Here is a 9,355-nt window from a genome sequence, read left to right as displayed (position 1 = left end):
TGATGACCATTTCAGTCCCTTGGCTCCATGAACTCACAAAAAATTGGCTCCATGACAATCTTTTGCTCCTCTGCCGACCTCATAAAAAATTGGGTCGTGAATGGCTGTTTGGTCAGAATTTTCAAGGAATTGGATTTTTAAGGTAGTTGTCGATGTGTTCATGAATTTCAAATGGAGAGCGAGCCTCGCACTAATAGCTTATATAAGAGAGGTGGTTGCCATGAGCCTCTCCCGTGCCCCTCTCATTGATTCAACGCCGGTGTCAAGGCAGATGGATATGTCAGATTTTGAAATGATGGATGCCGATGTTGAATTAATTAGAGGGGCATGAAGCCCACCCTCGATGTGCTATTCCTCGACTCTCCTTTAGATCATGTTTTCTTGTCACTCAGCTGGAACAATTTTGGAAAAAGGTTTGGCAGCGGTTGCCAGCCCTCATCGCGTCTACTTGGTGATTTTAAAACTTGATCTAAAATGGGAGCCCTCGTCTAGCACCTCCGTCCAGTGTTGCTTGGGTATTGCATAAATTTATGCCATTGGCACAAATCCCCCAACGAATGCCTATGCTTGGACCCTCTCTTAGATCACCTTCTTAGATCACTCGACCGACACAACTATGGAAGAGACTTGGCAGTGGTTGCCATTCTACACCGCTTCTAATCTGCAATTTTGAAGTTGATCTAATGGCGAGCCCTTGTCTCTAGCCATGAGGTGGGTGCTTGGCGCTCTAGCAAAATTTTTTGTGTACCTATCGCAGCTACAATGGGAGAGGTGGTTTCCGCGAGCCTCTCCCGTGCCCCCTCATTGATTCAATGCTGCTGTCAGGGCATATGGATATGTCAGATTTTGAAATGGTGGACACCGATGTTGAATCAATTAGAGGGGCATGAAGCCCACCCTCGAGGGTGCTATTCTTGGACTCTCCTTTAGATCATGTTTTCTTGTCACTCAGCTGGTGCAATCTCAGAAAAAGGTTTGGCAACGGTTGCTAGCCCTCACAGTGTCTACTTGGTGATTTTAAAACTTGATCTAAAATGGGAGCCCTCGTCTAGCACCTCCGTTCGGTGTTGCTCGGGTATTGCATAAATTTATGCCATTGGCACGAATCCCCCAACGAAGGCCTATGCTTAGACCCTCTCTTAGATCACCTTCTTTGATCACTTGATCGATGCAATTACAGAGGAGACTTGGCAGTGGTTGCCATTCTACACTGCGTCTGTTCTGTGATTTCAAAGTTGATCCTAATGGAGAGCCCTTGTCTATAGCCATGAGGTGGGTGCTTGGTGCTCTAGCAAAAATTTTTGCATTCCTATCGCGGCTACAATGGGAGAGTTGGTTGCCATGAGCCTCTCCCATGCCCACTTCATTAATTCAATGCCGCTGTCAGGGCGGATGGATATGTCAGATTTTGAAATGGTGGACATTGATGTTGAATCAATTAGAGGGGCATGAAGCCCACCCTCGAGGGTGCTATTCCTGGACTCTCATTTAGATTTTGTTTTTTTGTCACTCAGCTGGCACAATTTCAGAAAAAGGTTTGGCAATGGTTTCCAGCCCTCACCGCGTCTACTTGGTGATTTTAAAGCTCGATCTAAAATGGGAGCCCTCGTCTAGCACCTCCATCCAGTGTTTCTCGGGTATTGCATAAATTTATGCCATCGGCACAAATCCCCCAATGAATGCCTAATGCTTGGACCCTCTCTTAGATCACCTTCTTCGATCACTCGACCGACGTAATTATGGAAGAGACTTGGCAGTGGTTGCCATTCTACACCGTGTCTGTTCTGTGATTTTGAAGTTGATCTAATGGCGAGCCCTTGTCTCTAGCCATGAGGTGGGTGCTTGGAGCTGTAGAAAAATTTCTTGTGTGCCTATCACGGCTACAATGGGAGAGGTGGTTGCCACGAGCCTCTCCCGTGCCCCCCTCATTGATTCAACTCCGCTGTCAGGGTGGATGGATATGTCAGATTTTGAAATGGTGGGCGCCGACGTTGAATCAATTAGAGGGGCATGAAGCCCACCCTCATGGGTGCTATACCTGGACTCTCCTTTAGATCATGTTTTCTTGTCACTCAGCTGACGCAATTTCGAAAAAAGGTTTGGCAGCGGTTGCCAGCCCTCACCGTGTCTACTTGGTGATTTTAAAACATGATCTAAAACAGGAGCCCTCATCTAGCACCTCCGTCCGATGTTGCTCGGGTATTGCATAAATTTATGCCATCGACGTGAATCCCCCAACAAATTCCTATTCTTGGACCCTCTCTTAGATCACCTTCTTCGATCACTCGACTGACGCAATTACAGAAGAGACTTGGCAGCGGTTGCCATTCTACATCGCGTCTGTTTTGCGATTTTGAAGTTGATCTAATGGCGAGCCCTTTTCTATAGCCATGAGGTGTGTGCTTGGCACTCTAGAAAAAATTTTTGTGTGCCTATCACGGCTACAATGGGAGAGGTGGTTTCCGCGAGCCTCTCCTGTGCCCCCCTCATTGATTCAACATTGCTATCAGGGCGGATGGATATGTCAAATTTTGAAATGGTGGACGCCGACCTTCAATCAATTAGAGGGGCATGAAGCCTACCCTTGAGGGTGCTATTCTTGGACTCTCCTTTAGATCATGTTTTCTTGTCACTCAACTGGCACAATTTCGGAAAAAGGTTTGGCAGCGGTTGCCAGCCCTCACCGCATCTACTTGGTGATTTTAAAACTTGATCTAAAACGGAAGCCTTCATCTAGCACCTCCATCCGGTGTTGCTCGGGTATTTCATAAATTTATGCCTTTAGATCGAATCCCCCAACAAATTCCTATGCTTGGACCCTCTCTTAGATCACCTTCTTTGATCACTCGACCAACGCAATTATGGAAGAGACTTGGCAGCGGTTGCCATTCTACACCGCATCTGTTCTACGATTTCAAAGTTGATCTAATGGTGAGCCCTTGTCTATAGCCATGAGGTGGGTGCTTGGCGCTCTAGCAAAAAATTTTTTGTGCCTATCACGGCTACAATGGGAGAGGTGGTTGCCGCAAGCCTCTCCCGTGCCCCCCTCATTGATTCAATGCCGCTGTTAGGGCAGATGGATATGTCAGATTTTGAAATGGTGGATGTCGATGTTGAATCAATTAGAGGGGCATGAAGCCCACCCTCATGGGTGCTATACCTGGACTCTCCTTTAGATCATGTTTTCTTTTCACTCAGCTAGCGCAATTTTGGAAAAAGTTTTGGCATCGGTTGCCAGCCCTCACCGTGTCTACTTGGTGATTTTAAAACTTGATCTAAAATGGGAGTCCTCATCTAACACCTTCATCTAATGTTGCTCAGGTGTTGCATAAATTGATGTGATCGATGCAAATCCCCCAATGAATGCCTATGCTTGGACCCTCTCTTAGATCACTTTCTTCGATCACTCAACTGACACAATTACGGAAGAGACTTGGCAGCGGTTGCCATTCTACACCGCATCTGTTCTGTGATTTCAAAGTTGATCTAATGGCAAGCCCTTGTCTATAGCCATGTGGGTGGATGCTTTGGCGCTCTTACAAGATTTTTTGCATGCCTATCATGGCTACAATGGGAGAGGTGGTTGCCGCAAGCCTCTCCCGTGCCCCCCTCATTGATTCAATGCCGCTGTTAGGGCGGATGGATATGTCAAATTTTGAAACAGTGGATGCCGACATTGAATCAATTAGAGGGGCATGAAGCCCACCCTCATAGGTGTTATACCTGGACTCTCCTTTAGATCATGTTTTCTTGTCACTCAGCTATGGCAATTTCGGAAAAAGTTTTGGCATCAGTTGCCAGCCCTCACCGCGTCTACTTGGTGATTTTAAAACTTGATCTAAAATGAGAGCCCTCGTCTAAAACCTTCGTTCGATGTTTCTCAGGTATTGCATAAATTTATGCCATCAGCACGAATCCCCCAAGGAATTCCTACACTTGGACCCTCTCTTAGATCACCTTCTTCGATCACTCGACCGACACAATTACGGAAGAGACTTGGCAGCGATTGCCATTCTACAGTGTGTCTGTTCTACGATTTTGAAGTTGATCTAATGGCGAGCCCTTGTCTCTAGCCATGAGGTGGGTGCTTGGCACTCTAGCAAAATTTTTTGCATGCCTATCGTGACTACAATGGGAGGCTTTGATAAAAAAATCTCTCGATGGCCCTCCCCAATAGAATCAGTGTTGGTGTTTGAGAAAGACACGTTATTCAAATTTTGAATATTGGCACCAGCATTTTTTCTATTGGAAGGGTCGTGAAGCCATCTCGATTTTGCTATGCGAGTGCTCTCTCCCCAGAGTCATTCTCTTTGCAAAAACTTCTTTGGCAAAAAAAATTTGGAATGGTTCGGTAGCGGTTGTCGTTCCAATGGTGTCGTTGTGGTGGTTGCCTGGGCAACGATCTGAAGGGCAAGCCATCATCTAGCAGTTGGGTTGCGCATCACGAGTGACAAGGGAGCCTTTGTTATCGGAAGCTCCCCGTGGCCATTCGATCAAAAGAGCCATTGCTCATGTGGGAAAGGACAAGTGCACCCTGGATTCCAAATGAAATTAGCAACATCGGATCTGTATATAAGAGCGGAATGAAGGAGCAGCCCATTTGCTATGCACCTCTCCCTAAAGCTGTTCTTCTCTCTCACTCCATCGCCACAATTTTGGGAGTTGTTCGACAGCGGTTGTCATTCCAATGTGTCATTGTGGTGATCTGGAGAGCGATGCTAAGGGCAAGAGCTTGTGTCTAGAATTTGGGATGTTTGTGTGAGCGAGCAGGGGGGGCTTCTCTTCTCAGAACCTCTCCGTGGCCTTTGTATATAGACCCAGTGCCAACGATATCGATGGATGGAAGCCCTTGGATTCCAAATTTGTTCATAGCTAACATTGGCCTTTGTGAGAGATGGGTACAAAAGCACATCCCGATTGCTACACGGGAGCTCCCCAAGGTCGCCTCTGTGCCAACTCGACTAGCACAACATTGGGAATGGTTCGACAGTGGTTGTCGTTCCAATGTGTCATCAGGGGATCCCTTGGAAAGTGGCCTTTCAAGGGCAAGCTTGTGTCTAGCACTTGGATTGTGCGTCGCCTCACAAGTCAATGGGGAGATCTCTTTGTGGACGGCGGCATGGTGATTGCAAGAGAAAATTGACTTAGTCAAAGCATTGGCCTCGGGCCATTGTGATGGCCTTGCAATTTCTCTTTAATTGCAACCTGTGTTTGCGCAGTAGCAGAGTTTGCATGTAAGATGGGCCTTGTTCTTGAGAGTTCCAGGAGGTGACCTACGGAACTTTTGGATTGTGCCCCTTCAAGGTGAAATTCATCCAGTTGATCAGATGAAGCTCGATGTGCTTGTATCTATTCCGAGATGGTAATGATGGTCATTAATCTGTGGCGGTGAGTATATCCCATTCGGTAATGGCAATGACAGAGCTGGTGGGAAGTACTTGTCGCTTTGTTTTGTTGGATATACCCTATATGTAGGTGTCTGCATGGCTTGCAACACACTACACATTTGGTGTTTGATTCTAAGATGTGCTTGTTGCTAAGTGTGCATGGAGTTGTATCTTTTAGCCAAGGGCTCCGTCTCATTGGCACGTTCTATCATTGCATTTTTATGCTGCCCGGATGGCAAGAAGGAAAGAGATGGTTGCATGGGTGCATTTCTCGACGTCCCTAATTTCATCAAGGGTCCACTCTCCACCCTAAGTTTTTGCCAATTGGTAGAGCCTAGGGATTGAGAGGGGGGCTGGTGAAAGGTTTGGTTGCCGCATAATTTATTCACTAGTGCGTTCTTGGTACGTGCTCGCCTCTTCACAATCTCATCCTACAGAAGTGCATGGCACTATCGTGACAACCTTTGTGGTCCAGGCCAGTAGAAGCATAGAGTATTACCGATGATTTTTGTTTGGATGTGGAAACTCTCCATGCCCTGTCCTGCCCTGTGCAATCCGAATGGCTGCGGCTCATGGGTTTTGCAGGAGATACTCTTCTTCAGCTCCCCCATAAAGAGAGCGTTCGGTGTTTGCATTGTGTGGACAAAAATCCCAAGGCATTTTCATCTCTCTTCATATGAAAAATTCTAGGAGGGCTTGTCGAAGTATGGCCATTTGTATGAGGTGCACCAAGAAGCGTGTAGGGGGCATATGCCTAGGAAATGGATGTCTCTGAGTGTCCTTACTCGGTCGCGTGCATGGTGTACATCTTTGCATTACGAGTCTACTATGAGCATTTGTGATTCGAGCATTTTGGGGGAACAGGTTTCATACGAGATGTTCTTCTCAGGCTCCTACGAACCAAAGTGCTCATCTTTGCAATGCTCTGACAAGTGCAGGCCCAACGTGTCTATCTAGGGGAAAAAATCACACGAATGCTTTTTGTCAAGATGTGGGTGCTCGTGGGTGGGTTCCCTCATGGTGCAATTCTTTGGTATGTGCATGTGCATGAGATTGAAGCTTGTCCAACAACGCTAGTGTGAGTGTTCACCTATAGGAAATTTTTTGTACCTGCGCTGGCAGATCACGTGTCACAGGGAATGGTTAGCGAGGCTGTGCTGGGAAAGGAGAAATTTGCCAGAGGTTAGACATGTTCGTGTATGCCAGTGGGCTCTCATAACCTATAAATGTGTGGAGGGGGTGTTATACACGATGCCCTTGAGCGGCCTTATAATTGAGGTGGTCGCGTGCACAGTGATGCCCCCGCCAATCGCATAACCAGCCATGTTTTCGACTCGCACGACCCTTCACCCTTCAGCACGGCGGTCTCCATTGGCACTTCAGCAACCAGCTCTTCATCGTGGGAAAATGTTTATTGCGATCGAGAAGGATTTTGTCTGTGCGGGTGCACCTCAATAGGCATGTAGGAGGCATATGCTTGGGAAATGGATGTCTCTGAGTGGCCTTACAATTGAGGTGGCTACGTGTGCAGTGCATTTCATACAGACTCGAGGCTTCTTTTCGAGTAGTGGTGACAGCGAGTTCGAGGGTAAAGGGTTCCGTATGGGATGTTCTTCCCAGGTGCCTGTGAATTGAGGCTCCCTATTTGGCCCTCTCTGGTCGATGATGGGACACTTTCCTCTTGTGTGAAATCTTTGAGCATTGCGAGTCCTGCATGTGCTGTGAACGTCATTCTTGTTGCTTGTGCGGCAGATTATATTTGGATGCATGACGGAGTGAATGCAAATTTTGGTTTCCCATCGCGGTGGGCATCCCTTGGCTATAGTAGGTCTTGGGGGTCCCCCTCATTGTTAGAAGCTACCTGGTCGATCCTGCCAGTAGTCATATTCGTGTCTCAAAGATTAAGCCATGCATGTCTAAGTATGAACTATTTCAGACTGTGAAACTATGGATGGCTCATTAAATCAGTTATAGTTTCTTTGATGGTACTTTGCTACTCGGATAACCGTAGTAATCCTAGAGCTAATATGTGCACCAAATCTTGACTCTCGAAAGGGATGCATTTATTAGATAAAAGGCCAGTGCGGGCTCGCCCGCTATTCCGATGATTCATGATAACTTGACGGATCGCATGGCCTTTGTGCTGGCGACGCTTCATTCAAATTTCTGCCCTATCAACTTTCGATGGTAGAATAGAGGCCTACCATGGTGGTGAAGGGTGACAGAGAATTAGGGTTCGATTCTAAAGAGGGAGCCTGAGAAATGGCTACCACATCCAAGGAAGGAAGCAGGCACGCAAATTACCCAATCCTGACACGGGGAGGTAGTGACAATAAATAATAATACTGGGCTCATCGAGTCTGGTAATTGGAATGAGTACAATCTAAATCCCTTAACGAGGATCCATTGGAGGGCAAGTCTGGTGCCAGCAGCCATGGTAATTCCAGCTCCAATAGCATATATTTAAGTTGTTGCAGTTAAAAAGCTCATAGTTGGACCTTGGGTCATCACGGTCGGTCCGCATTTTGGGTGTGCACTAGCCCTCACGTCCCTTTTGCCAACGGCGTGTTCCTGGCCTTAATTGGCTGGGTCGCAGTTTCGGCGCCATTACTTTGAAAAAATTAGAGTGCTCAAAGCAAGCCTACGCTCTGAATACATTAGCATGGAATAATGCAATAGGAGTTTGGTCCTATTTCATTGGCCTTCGGGTCCGGAGTAATGATTAATAGGGACTATCGGGGGTATTCGTATTTCATTGTCAGAGGTGAAATTCTTGGATTTATGGAAGATGAACCACTGTGAAAGCATTTGCCAAGGATGTTTTCATTAATCAAGAACAAAAGTTGGGGGCTCAAAGACGATCAGATACCGTCCTAGTCTCAACCATAAACGATGCCGACCAGGGATCAGCGAATGTTTCTCTAAGGACTCCGCCAGCACCTTCTGAGAAATCAGAGTGTTTGGGTTCTGGGGGGAGTATGGTCGCAAGGTTGAAACTTAAAGGAATTGATGGAAGGGTACCACCAAGAGTGGAGCCTGCGGCTTAATTTGACTCAACACGGGGAAACTTACCAGGTCCAAACATAGTAAGGATTGATAGATTGAGAGCTCTTTCTTGATTCTATGGGTGGTGGTGCATGGCCGTTCTTAGTTGGTGGAGCGATTTGTCTAGTTAATTCCGTTAATGAACGAGACCTCAGCCTGCTAACTAGCTACGTGGAGGTTCCCCTTCGCGGCCAGCTTCTTAGAGGGACTATGGCCTCCTAGGCCATGGAAGTTTGAGGCAATAATAGGTCTGTGATGCCCTTAGATGTTATGGGCCACACACGTGCTACATTGATGCAACCAACGAGTTTCTCTCCCTGGCCCGAAAGGTTTGGGAAATCTTGCCAAATTGCATCGTGATGGGCATAGACCATTGCAATTATTGATCTTCAGCGAGGAATTCCTAGTAAGCGCGAGTCATCAGCTCACGTTAACTACATCCCTGCCCTTTGTACACACCGCCCATCGCTCCTACCAATTGAATGATCCGGTGAAGTGTTCGGATCGCGACGATGACGGCGGTTGCTGTCGGCGACGTCGTGAGAAGTTCACTGAACCTTATCATTTAGAGGAAGGAGAAGTTGTAACAAGGTTACCATAGGTGAACCTATGGTAGGATCATTGTCAGTTCAAGACCCTGAATCATGTAGGGGATGGAGCTGGCCTCCTCCCCGCCCCCAAAATCTCGGCGACGTGCAGACACTCAGCCCTGCAGCGATGTGCTAGACGGCCAAGTAATGGGTCTAGCATCGTCAAGGTCGAGGGTCACATCAAATGCTAGATTTTGAAAGTGTGGATTCCTCATGAGGAAAAGAAGAGACTCGGATGCCATCTAGATTAGGATTGGTGCCTTCGAACAATATCCGCGTCAGAGTGAGAGGTCTCTGCTCGATTGCAGTTCGGAGGGTGTCCGAGCCTCGTCC

At 47.2% G+C, this 9,355-nt stretch overlaps 1 non-coding gene across 1 annotated transcript; it reads left to right on the top strand.

Moving 5' to 3' along the window:
- Positions 1 to 7,245: 7,245 nt before the first annotated feature.
- Positions 7,246 to 9,056, top strand: LOC149573699 (18S ribosomal RNA). The gene has a single exon (XR_016360670.1). It is a non-coding gene; the product is annotated as an 18S ribosomal RNA (ribosomal RNA).
- Positions 9,057 to 9,355: the final 299 nt, after the last annotated feature.

The sequence above is a fragment of the Cupressus sempervirens genome, chromosome 2 (genome assembly GCF_028749045.1).
Source record: "Cupressus sempervirens isolate cs-2001-9-10 chromosome 2, ASM2874904v1, whole genome shotgun sequence".
Classification (NCBI taxonomy): domain Eukaryota; kingdom Viridiplantae; phylum Streptophyta; class Pinopsida; order Cupressales; family Cupressaceae; genus Cupressus; species Cupressus sempervirens.
Note: the sequence above shows the minus strand (reverse complement) of the source record. Positions and strands in the feature narration are given on the sequence as shown.